Below are 11,674 nucleotides of genomic sequence, written 5' to 3' on the forward strand. Positions count from 1 at the left end.
GGTATAGCGTAAAATGAACATAAAAGTTTTGCGTACACTTGAGAGCTGAACTTTGGCTGTTATACGTATATTATATATATACGCACACAGTTATGTATATGTATATATATGTCGGAGATGAAAGAACACCGGAGCCTTTGGAATTTTGGATAATCCCGCAACATTGTAACCTAGAGTCTACTATAGCTGTAATTGAACAATTGTAGTTATTCAATCCGATTGTAATTGTTCGAGAGTTGTGATAATGAGCTTGGGCTCGAGGCGACAGTCAATCGCCGAACGTAGCCGCGGTCACGGGATGAACGCTTTGCCTAACAAAGGTATGGAGTAATTCTATAGCTCTCCTTAAAAGAAATATTCGTGGCGACACGCGACAGTAAACATTCCAACGGTTTCTGTCCCGTGGCTCGCCACACGCAGACCCTATTCTTCGAGTAAGATGATTGCCAGATGTCGATGCGTCTCCGCAGTAATGTTCGGCTAGCCCGAGGGCCCGTTATAAATCTTAAGGTTTAGCTAACTAAAGTCCTTCAAACAGACAAACAGTCTTTGTCCCAACTACGGGAAGATAGGGGAGACATATTTTTCAACGAGCGGCGTCTCCCACTAGCAACTTTCCCTCGAGGGCGGCTAGCATCTTTTTCTAACCACCGATATGGAGATTGACCAGTTAGCAGCAACGTCAATTTCCCTTACTTCCTAAACGAAGGCTTTCCTCGACGAATCCGATGATCTCGTGTCCTTAGACACACCCCATTATAGTTTTCCTCTGTGGCATCATCGGGACGGGAAAGGCATTCTCGCTCGCGATCTCATTGATGAAAGGAGTAACTCTTTACGACCAGTGAACATTACGCGTCCGACATAGATTTTGTGAGTACGTTCATCTATCATCCCGTCGACCGCGGATTCGTTATTGAACCTAGGATCATTGTCATTAGTTTCTCGAGTACCTAACTACCACGGTTACTTGTCCGGTTCTATAATAATCGTATTTACACTAGTCAATGTCTTCTCTATTGCATGACGACAACGTGTAACCCAAACGAAGATTTGTTTCACGCCCCTAACCCTAATTCTAATGTAAACCCGACATCAGAAGTGGGATCAGTGCCGGTTATAACAGTGCAAGAGCTTACGACCATCGTGCGCGAGTTAATTCCGTCGCTAGTGCAAAAAATCGAGTGTGGAATCTAACAATTTTTCGACTCCGCTGCATGGTGCGCAGCTACCAATCTGATTATGGAGGAAAATCCTTTACAAAGCAGTGCCCTGAATATAATTTCAATACCGAGTGTCGAATCGACTTCTACGTAGTGGACGCGCTAACTGGTGGATCAAGCCATCCGGGTGAGTCGTTTCCATTTTACCCCGATTTCGGAGCCGAGTGTTCGCTAATTAAAGAATCCGTAGTCATGAGAATTTCTGGCAAAAGAACGATTGATATAGTAGTAATGCGAGGAATAAGAGATGTTGGTACTAAACGTATCGCTCAAATCTTGTCCGTTGCAGGTGTTAGTGGTTAGAGATAAATTTTTCATGTCCTGGCTGATAGTTATTTAAAAATACGATATCGCGATTGCTCGTCAAATTTTAAGCCAAGATCTTGACGTAATATTACACAAACTAGCCTCGCTATGTGTAAAACAAAAATAATTCATGCCCGTAATAAAACCGCTGAAAACGAGATCGACGTCAATGAAGTTGACAATGAGGTACGTGGTAGTGATAAAAGTCGATTAATCTTTCTTTTCAAAAATTCAGAGATTCATCCGTTACGGGTTTCCTACGTACTCGTACAAAAAAATACAGGACAGTTAGAAGTACAATTAATTGATCCTAACATCGCCGTACAAGGAGTCCTAATAGACTTCGCGAGCGCAGAGTAGTACGTGATAGAACAAGCGACTTAATTACAGCCAAAAATCATAAAGCCTAGTAATTCACCGTTCGCGAGCCCCGTGTTACTCGTGAAGACGAACAATGGTTCAGATAGATGATAGGCAGATTTTCGAGAACTAAATAAATATACGGTCGCGGATCGGTATCCTTTACCCCTCATTGCGGATCGAGTCGCGACATTGCAAAAGCGAGATATTTTATTATTCTGGACATGGCCGGTGGGTTTCTCCAAATCCCTATTCATCCTAATTCTAGGAAGTATACAGCATTGATTACCCTCGATGAACAATTTGGATAATAAGTTGTTGTTTTCTTCGAATTCTTTTGTGCCTTTGTTCGATCCATTCTAAGTCGATCTAAGAAAATAGATAAAGGGAGGGAGGGGCAAAGCTAGTTAATCTGGAAAGAATCCAAGCGTCAATTTCAAGCATTTACAGAGAATCAAGCGGGCTGGTTAAGGTCGTGAGTTGAGCAATTATCCCGCGTTAGGTTCAATCAGGTTAGTCCCACGCGAAATTGATCCAACCATGCGAAAACGAGTGTATTCTGATTTCTGTCGCAGATACTTCTGGCTAGTGCACTTCTTTTACGCTTCTCGTCGCTACTTCTAACGACCAACGAAGATGTACGGCAGTCTGACAGTCTACATGAAAATGATCATGATTGCGGTCTGTGTACCGCCTGCCCTTCTTTCTGTTCTTCCGTTAAAGACTGGTAAGTTGATACTGATTAATTATGCGATCGAAATCCTATATAATGGCTACAAAAAATATTTGCATCATTATTCTCGTTTCCTAATGAATCGCTGTTTTAATCAAGTTTTATATTGCATCAAATTTCTGTAGTTACACGAAAGTACTAAATTATAGAAAACTTGATATACACGGATTTAATTAATTGATAAATTAGTCGATATATAGGCATTATTATTTTACGTGAAATTTTACAACGTCAAAAACCTAACATTCCTGTACGAGCAGTATTAATCAAATTGTGAGAATGCCTACTGATAAGGAAGAAAGATAATATAGAGAACGCAGACTTATGGAAAGAGAATCCCTGACATTAGACACGAATACGCGATTTCACGAAATATTTTATGGTATATCTAAGATAGAGAATATATATAGAGTACATATAAGTATATATAGAGTAAGAATATATATAGAGTATATATAAGTACCAAAAATACATCCTAAGACGTGTATGCGATCTACGCTGTATGGGACGTGTTATAAATGGTTTCCGCCACTCAACCGCATTTGAATTTGTGAACACGATCGAACAATTGACACGAATTATTAATTCCCGTCTCTACTCTAGTAACGATTTGCTTTGGAACGAGGTCGAATCGTTCTGATTCCGCGCATGATTAACAAATAATTACAGAGGACATCAATTACTTGGATGGTCTTCCTGAAACTTAATCCAGTTTCGAGAAAATGAAAAATTCGTTTCTTCTCTTTGTTTCCCTGTTCCTTCTTTCCTCCTTTTTCCCTTTTTACATCGCTTTGTTTTACATCGCAATTTACATTTATTTGTAAAGTTTGAATCTCCTCGATATTGAAGATGTTGAAGCTGCAAGTATGTATTTCATTTTAATCCATTCGAGACCGAGATTTAATTGTAAGACGATACCTAGGTGTCGCTACGATCTGAATGTTTAGTTGGAATGATTCTGTGTTTTACTCTCTCCAGGGTATCCTTTTCATACTTTGATTTTAAATCGATGACAATCTTAAATAGTATGCCTCATATTTTTAAAATATAAAATTATATACTATGTTTCACTATCTGAAATTGATTTTTGTTTAACACCTCTTTTTTCTTCTTTGGCAAATTTATTTTCTACATTTTCCGATGCCTTTTGTTTATTAATTACTTCAGACTTGTCTTCGATTAATTTCGTCTTTAAAGCGCTTCGCAAAATTTTATTTGTGTTTGATTGTCTGGTTTGATTATAAACAATTTCTTCAAATTTTGGCGAAGTAGCAGGCTTTGCAGCAACATTATAACGACTGCTCCGTTTACTACTATCTAACATAGATGGAGATGGATTCTTGTCATCTTTATTCTCTAAAGACTTCTCTTGTGTATTAGCATCTAAATTTCTCGACATAAGATCTGCTGAAGTTTTTGATTCTGTAGTGTCACACGTATTTTTCGCTGTCATCATTTGGTCTTCTTCTATAAGCAAATGTTCATTATTGTAAGCATTATCTCTTGCTTTTTGTATGGATTCTAATGATATATTTTGTTCAACGTTGTCTATTGATTTTGTATCATTTTCAGCAGTTGATTTACTAACTGCTCCTAATTCCTTCGTTTCAATTTGGTTTTCTTTATTTGTATCGCCGTCCAAAATATTTCTCATTGAAATATTATCCTTCTTGTTATGATCTTTTTCTGCTTCTCCTAAACTTTTACTTTTTTTGTCAAACCATTCTTGTAAATTTTGAGTATCTTGTGGCGAAGATGGTGACAAATCATTATACAATACTGCAATATCTTCTTTCCTTCGTTTCACAGACTCTTTCTGGTATTCTGTTGAGCTATTGACATCAAACATTAAGTCTGTTTTAATGAAAATATAATCCTGTGAAGCGGTGTCAATTGATACTTTCTTTTCATAAGAATTTTCTACATTAGACTGCAATTCTTTTGAAAATTATTTCAAAACCATTTCTTCATTTCCCACAGTAACGTCTGTTTTCTCCAAGCTTTTGTTCAAATTATTAGAAACTAAACTACCCTGATAACTCCGACTAGTCGCTGCTTTAATAGTCTCCTTTAACAGTTTTCTTAAATTGATTTCGTTCTGCTTCTGCATAGCGTCTAGTATGGCCCGAATACTTGGATCCACACCAGTAGCCATAGGGCTAACAGAAGATGTGTCTTCTGATTTTTTGCTCATAGTGGTTATTGTACTGTTGTTGGAGTCTGTACTAGCGAAGCTATTGCGACGAGTACGATAATATTTAAAAGAATCCAATTCTTTACCTGAATATTCTTCTTTTCGTGACCAGTTTCAATTTTGGTGATGACCGTAGTCCGCTTTCCGTAGAAGTCGTTTTCACGCAAAGTGAGCTGATCTGCAGAGGTCCGCTGATCCCTCAATCTTCAATGATGCACGTATGCCGAAATGCGTAATTTCGTTTTCTTGAAGTTGATGGATCCTGGCACGGATCGCCAAAATGTCACGTAAAGTTGGTACTTGGGTTGCGAGAGAAAAGAAAGCTGAGTCGTAGCCCAACTATTAATTCTCTTTTATCGAACTTTATTATGACTTTGGCACTTACAGTAGAATAACGTTGAACAGAGAAAGGGGTGTTGTACAAGAACAGCAACTAGAACGAGAACTCCCCGGGCTGGGTGAAGTCTCGGCTTATATACACCCTGGCTTGGGGATGTTGGGGGGTTTGGTGTGGATTCCAAGGAGTCCGAAAGTCGGGGTTGGGGCCTTATCTCTGATGGGGACTAAGATGCGTCGCAGCGTTGGCGTCCGACAGTCAGGAGTCGATGTCTTTTTTGCGAGTGCGTACGATTACCGTCCCGTTGTCCGCGGATTCGTTATTGAACCTAGGATCATTGTCATTAGTCTCTCGAATATCTAATAACCACGGTTACTTGTCCGGTTCTATGGTAATCGTATTTGCACTAGTCAATGTCTTCTCTATTGCATAACGACAACGTGTAACCCAAACGAAGATTCGTTTCATGCCTCTAACCCTAATTCTAATGTAAACCTGACGTATATATATATATATAAATAAATAATTATAAATTAATATTACCTATTATTAATAATAATTTAATTATATATCTCAAGATAATAAAATATTTATAATTTATATTAATTTTTATATATAAATATTTAATTATATATAATGCATTTTTTTCAATTTAAAGTTAAAATATTTATATTTATATCTTAATTTTTTTATAGAATTAAATATATGTAGTATCGTGGACGAAAGGCCTGGGAAATATCGGGCGAACTATGAACAATGTCGCGAGAGCCGAGGCGCCGTCGGGCCCATCAATGTGTCATCGGTCTTTTCAAGTGCATAGTTTCGTGGAAAAGACCTACGTGACCCTGGCCACGAGCGTCTGCAGAACACGTGTGCGGTGGGCCTAGGAAAAGGGCAATGGAATGCGACAACAGTCAGTCGAAAAGCAGAGTGCGAGTCGAGGAGCAGAGTGCAAGTCGAGGAGCCGAGTGCGAGTTGAGCGGAGACGGAGGTTGCGAGTGGCGTTGCCGAGAGAGTGTGGATTGCGCTGTGTTCTGTACGTTTGGTATGAATAGTTCAAGTTAAGCCACAATCGTCTTTTCTGTCTGATTAACATCTCTATTGTCCACTTTTGTAAACATATTACATCACGATATTACATATATGTATAAAGATTTTAAAATTAATATATTTAAAATTAATAATTATATATTAATATATACTTATATACAAGATAATTCAATTTTTATCAATTTTATTAAAAAATTTTATTTTATTACGTTAAATATTTATAAATTATTTTAATTTAATTATCTAATTAAATTATTATTAATTAATTATAATAGCAATATTTATAATAGTATTGTTAATTTTTTATTTTTATATTTTAAAATATATATATAATGTACGTATCCATTATGTATTTCCAATGTACGTACAGCAGATACTCACAGGAAAAACCAACGAGACTAATAATAAAATCAACGAATTAGAAAAAAAGAGCTATAGACAAATATCTTATAATATACCGTGGCATAATCTGCAATTTATTATAAAATAATTGATCCGAGCAGTATCAATTATAAAAGAAGATGGCTGAATATGATAGACACTGTCGAATACTAATCAAATATAATCATTTAGTTAATCTTTAAGATTTAAGTTAAGATACATCTTGGAGGAATCAATAAGTCTTTCGCTAATAGCCTAATAGATCTCTTGATAGATCAAACGAAGAAATACCTAACCGCGATTACAGCCAATTGGTACATATTATTCGATACATAATTAATATTTGTATCACGTACAGCGATGCAAGTGGTATTGAAGAAAATAGCCATTTTATGTTACAACTATAACGAGTAAATTTACTCGTTTAACTTGAGAGAAATTAAAAAGGTACCTGACTTTTAAATAAGCATTAAATAAGAAATTTAAATATCGCAGACGGTGATGTAGGTGTTATTCAAGAAAAGAGAACATTTTATTTTGTAATTAGCACGAGTAAATGAACGAATATCGATAATATAATATAATGATTAATATGAATTTTATCTGGCTGATTATTTAAATACCATAACATATTTCACAGTAACGTCATCGACTGCCGTTAGGCTCTTTTCCCTTTTTGTTCAAACTAATTGATAGTCGAAAACTAGTATCAAGGAGGTGTGAATTTAGTCTTAGTTTGTAGAAACTATTAAAATGATAAAACTGGATAGCGTATTAAATCGTCGAAGGCGCCAATTTACGATAAAAATTAAGAAATTGTTCAATTTGATTTTGTTATAATGGAAAACCCGTCCTTTGCTATGTCAAGAGATCGTTAACGTTTGATTGACATCTCGACACCTTGTCAAGATATATAAGGAACGCGGAAGTCGCGCGCGAGCTCTTTCGTGCCTGAAATTCCGGACAGTGAACATCCAAGAAGAATTTAAATATAAGGTAAATAAAAAAAATATCAAATAACAACATTGTAACTAGTAATTTATAACGTCTAAGCCATTAATTTACAATACTTGAGAAATTAATTTATAATATTTAAACTATTAATTTATAACATTTAAGCCATTAATATATAACATATAAGCAATTAATTTATAACGTCTAAACTATTAATTTATAACATTTGTTGAGATATGTATAATTTTCTGTGTTGGACTGGGTTAAATGTGTAGTAGAGATACTTGTATGTGAATATCAGCGTGTGGATGTATGTGTGTGCGCGGCGTCTCGAAAACAGATGAATGTAAACTGTTCAGTCGGTTAACAGTCGGGTATAGAAGAAAGTGCTGAGACGCGTGCAAGTGTGTATCGATGAATATATAAGAAATCGTCCATGAAATAAATATATTACTATTTTAAAATTAATCCTCAGTATAAATTTAGTGTTCTTATAACATTATTTCGACTTCAAAGATCCACAATTCTCAACAACATTTGTGCTATTAATTTATAACATTTAAGTTATTAATTTACAACATCTAAGCCATTAATTTATAACATTTGAACTGTTATTTTATACATTTAAGTTATTAATTTATAACATTTAGGCTATTAATTTACAACATCTTAGCCATTAATTTACAATACTTGAACTATTATTTTATACATTTAAGCCATTAATTTATAACATTTAAACTATTAATTTATAACATTTAAGCCATTAATTTATAACATTTAAGCTATTAATTTTCAACATCTAAGCCAATAATGTACAACATTTAAACTGTTATTTTATACATTTAAACTATTAATTTATAACATTTAAGCTATTCATTTATACCTTCTAAGCCATTAATTTATAACATTTAAGCCATTAATTTAAAACAATTACATCATTAATTCTTAACAGTTATACCAATAATTTATAACAACATTTTCCCATTAATTCAATGTAATTATGCTCTTAATTTATAACAGTTGTACCCTTAATCGGAAGTAACTCTACATTCATTGATTTTAATCAATACCATAAATTCGTAGTGAGTGAATTAAAGATTTATTTTGCTTTATTTTATTAACGAAATCTATCAAGTCTTTGAAGTGCTATTTCATTTCCATATAGCATTATATTTTAACTCTGAATACAGTATTCAATTTCCAATTTCACTATTTCGTATAAAATCTGTGGTAACACAGAGTGTCGATGTATGTGTCACGTAAAATAACAAAATAAAAAAGGAATTTGAGGTAAAAAATAAAAAAAGAAAACTTTATTTTTTTTCTAACATCAATACACTTTACAATCTACTTCCGAACTCTAGGCGTGACTTTCTAAGACTGACTCTTATGATTTTACTTTCGATCGGATCCGATTACTTTCTTTTGTCATCCCTCAACATCCCCACCGTCCATGCATTTGCTAGGCGTCCGCGATCGTTGCCACGTGCTCTTCCTTCTAGAACCTTCGGTGGAAGGACCGTTGGGATGTTGATGGTTCATTAGGCACTTCGGCGATATACATTGTCGCCGAGTGCTTTATCTCTATCGTCAGTCCGTCGGATTTGAAGTATGCCGGTCGTGACACACGCGAAAAGTGACTGACCAAAAAAGAACTGAATGTTTTGACGACATTAAGAAACTGCAGCCTTGTATTTCAGCAATATCATACCAGCAATAACAAATTTTGAGAAATATCTTTATGTTCTATTCCTGTGGCGTACTTTGGATAACGCTAATCCCGGCGACACACTAAATTTTGAAATCCATACGACTGATTCTACAGAAGCGGGGATTCTACAGCAGCGATTTCGCTTGCACAGTTGTTCATTTAATTTATGAATTGTAAGAAACCTCAAGTATGTCAGAGGACATAGTGATATTGCTACAAAAGCGACTAGACAAATAGAGAGCTACATGTGATTTTATCGTATTTTTTTAACCCTTTCGCTTCGGCAATCCAGTCCGCCGAAGTACTGTCACTGAACGGAAACGCGCGCCAGAAATACGCACAGTGTGCGTGGCTACTGTATATACGTTTTCCTAAGTCTTAAATAATAATAATTCTTGTAAGAACCGTATACGAAATATCGTTTCACTGTCAATGGATTTAGTAGATTTTTTAGCACGAAACAATATACGATTTTGATGTTGTTTCAAGAACGAGTAACTTAAAGAAGTGATTAATCCAGTATGTCAATAAAATCAAGGGAAAATGTTCTGTCGATAACGAAAAAATATATTAATGACCACAGATAGCATTTGTATATGCATCATTTTTGTCAAATTTTGTCTTCCAAACACAACTTTTTAATATTCCTATTTTATCTACTTTTGCTAAAATACATTAAACACATTTCAATACTAAACTAAAGATCTTTAAACTTAAAAATGACTTTTGCTTATTCCCATGTCACAAACAATTGGCTTTAATAATTATCGATCAATACTCTCTTATTCGTAAGCACATCAGCATATTCGATCCATGCAAATTCACGTAAAATGTTACTACTTCCTGCCTTTCGTTACATGTATCTTAATAAATTGTATCTTATTAAATCTTAATAAATATGAGTCTTAATAAAAAGAAGTTACTTTTTACGTAGACCAAACCTAGTTCTATTATTAAGCGCGTAAGCAGATAAGATGAAGATGAAATAGAGGCAAAGCTAAAAAATAACGACTATATATTTTCATGTTTCAGCGTTGAAAACTTATGTGGGTGAAACGCTAGAATTGACTGGAGTTCTTCGACAAGAAATGGGCACTTGTCTTTGCATAGACAGCAACAATGTGCCTCCGACAGTCAGCAAACGTTACTCTCTACAAGTTCACTGTATGTATTATTAAGCGCTTATCATAGAGTTATTATACAAATATATTTGCAATTATCATTCTTATATATTATACAAGGTGAATCAGAACACGTGGAAAATATGGCAGAGGTTGATTCTGAATACTGAAATAAGAAGAAAATTTTATATAACATAATATGCCTAATATGACCATACGTTCCGCTTATAGCTTATTTTGCGATGCTAAACATTACACAGATGAACGATTTCTTGGAAAATAGATAAATCGTGCTGGCCTTATTTCCGGACCAATACGCTCTTCGGATCCGAATCCGTTCGATTATTAAATACGGGGGCGTTTAAAATCTCTTACTTATAAAACGTTAGTTGACGTGACGATCAAAATTTTCGACAAATTCGTGTAAGCTGTTCGAACAAGATGGACGATCTATGACGCGACGCATTCGCGTTTCCGTAGAAACTGGAACTGGTCGATTCGAGTAATTTCTCTAAAGATAGGTAAGAAAGTACTGTGACACAAAGCAAGCGTCTACTCGAAAACGTTTATACGAAATTTTCTTCTTATTTTAATGCGCTGAATCAGCCCCTGCTTGCCTGGAAGCCGTACTTTCCACATGTCTCGAACTCTATCATACCGATCCACTAGGTAAACAAAATAAAAGCCTGCCAAGCACTGTGGCGGCACGGGCCACGGAACTTTTCAACGGCTCCGGATGCAAAGCGCGACGCCGCCAAAGCGCAACACCGACGTGCCCAATGTACCATCGATATCTTCACACTCTTTCCGCCGAATTCTCGGAAGAGCATACACGTGCCAGCACTGGGCTACGATATCGATGGGCTACGAAGGGAAGAATCTGCGCGATCCGAAACAAAAGCACAGGCAGTCTGTCTTACGCCATTAAATGTGTAACTCCTCGGTATTATTTGCATAGCAACGCGTCGAATGATCTCTCGGTGTCTATCGTTATTTGTTAGTTGTTACCAATTGTCTGTTAAGTGTAATTGTTAATTGTTAATTGTTAACTCTGATTGTTGATTAGTTCTAAATAAACTATTGTTCGTTAAAAACACCAAGAGTAGTTCCTTACGCACCTATCACCATACCACCTCAGCACGAACGCCGTATAGATTGTTTTCACCTGTTCGATTCGTGCTAGATTTGACTAAAATACTCATGCGAAGTTATTGAAAATATAAAATCCGAATTAACATCCAGTTATCAACAACCTGTCTAAAGATACCGCTCACAAGCAAGCTATCATTTCTTGAAACAAATAT

The 11,674-nt window shown here is 35.5% G+C and overlaps 1 long non-coding RNA gene across 1 annotated transcript; it reads left to right on the forward strand.

The window, feature by feature from the left end:
* The first annotated feature begins 2,278 nt into the window (after nucleotides 1-2,278).
* On the forward strand, nucleotides 2,279-11,080 carry LOC117213381. Its single transcript, XR_004488644.1, has 5 exons — nucleotides 2,279-2,401; nucleotides 2,465-2,616; nucleotides 7,453-7,580; nucleotides 10,282-10,413; nucleotides 11,040-11,080. It is a non-coding gene; the product is annotated as an uncharacterized LOC117213381 (long non-coding RNA).
* The last annotated feature ends 594 nt before the right edge of the window (nucleotides 11,081-11,674 follow it).

This window comes from Bombus bifarius, unplaced genomic scaffold (assembly GCF_011952205.1).
Source record: "Bombus bifarius isolate JDL3187 unplaced genomic scaffold, Bbif_JDL3187 scf7180000008838_frag, whole genome shotgun sequence".
In the NCBI taxonomy this organism is placed as follows: domain Eukaryota; kingdom Metazoa; phylum Arthropoda; class Insecta; order Hymenoptera; family Apidae; genus Bombus; species Bombus bifarius.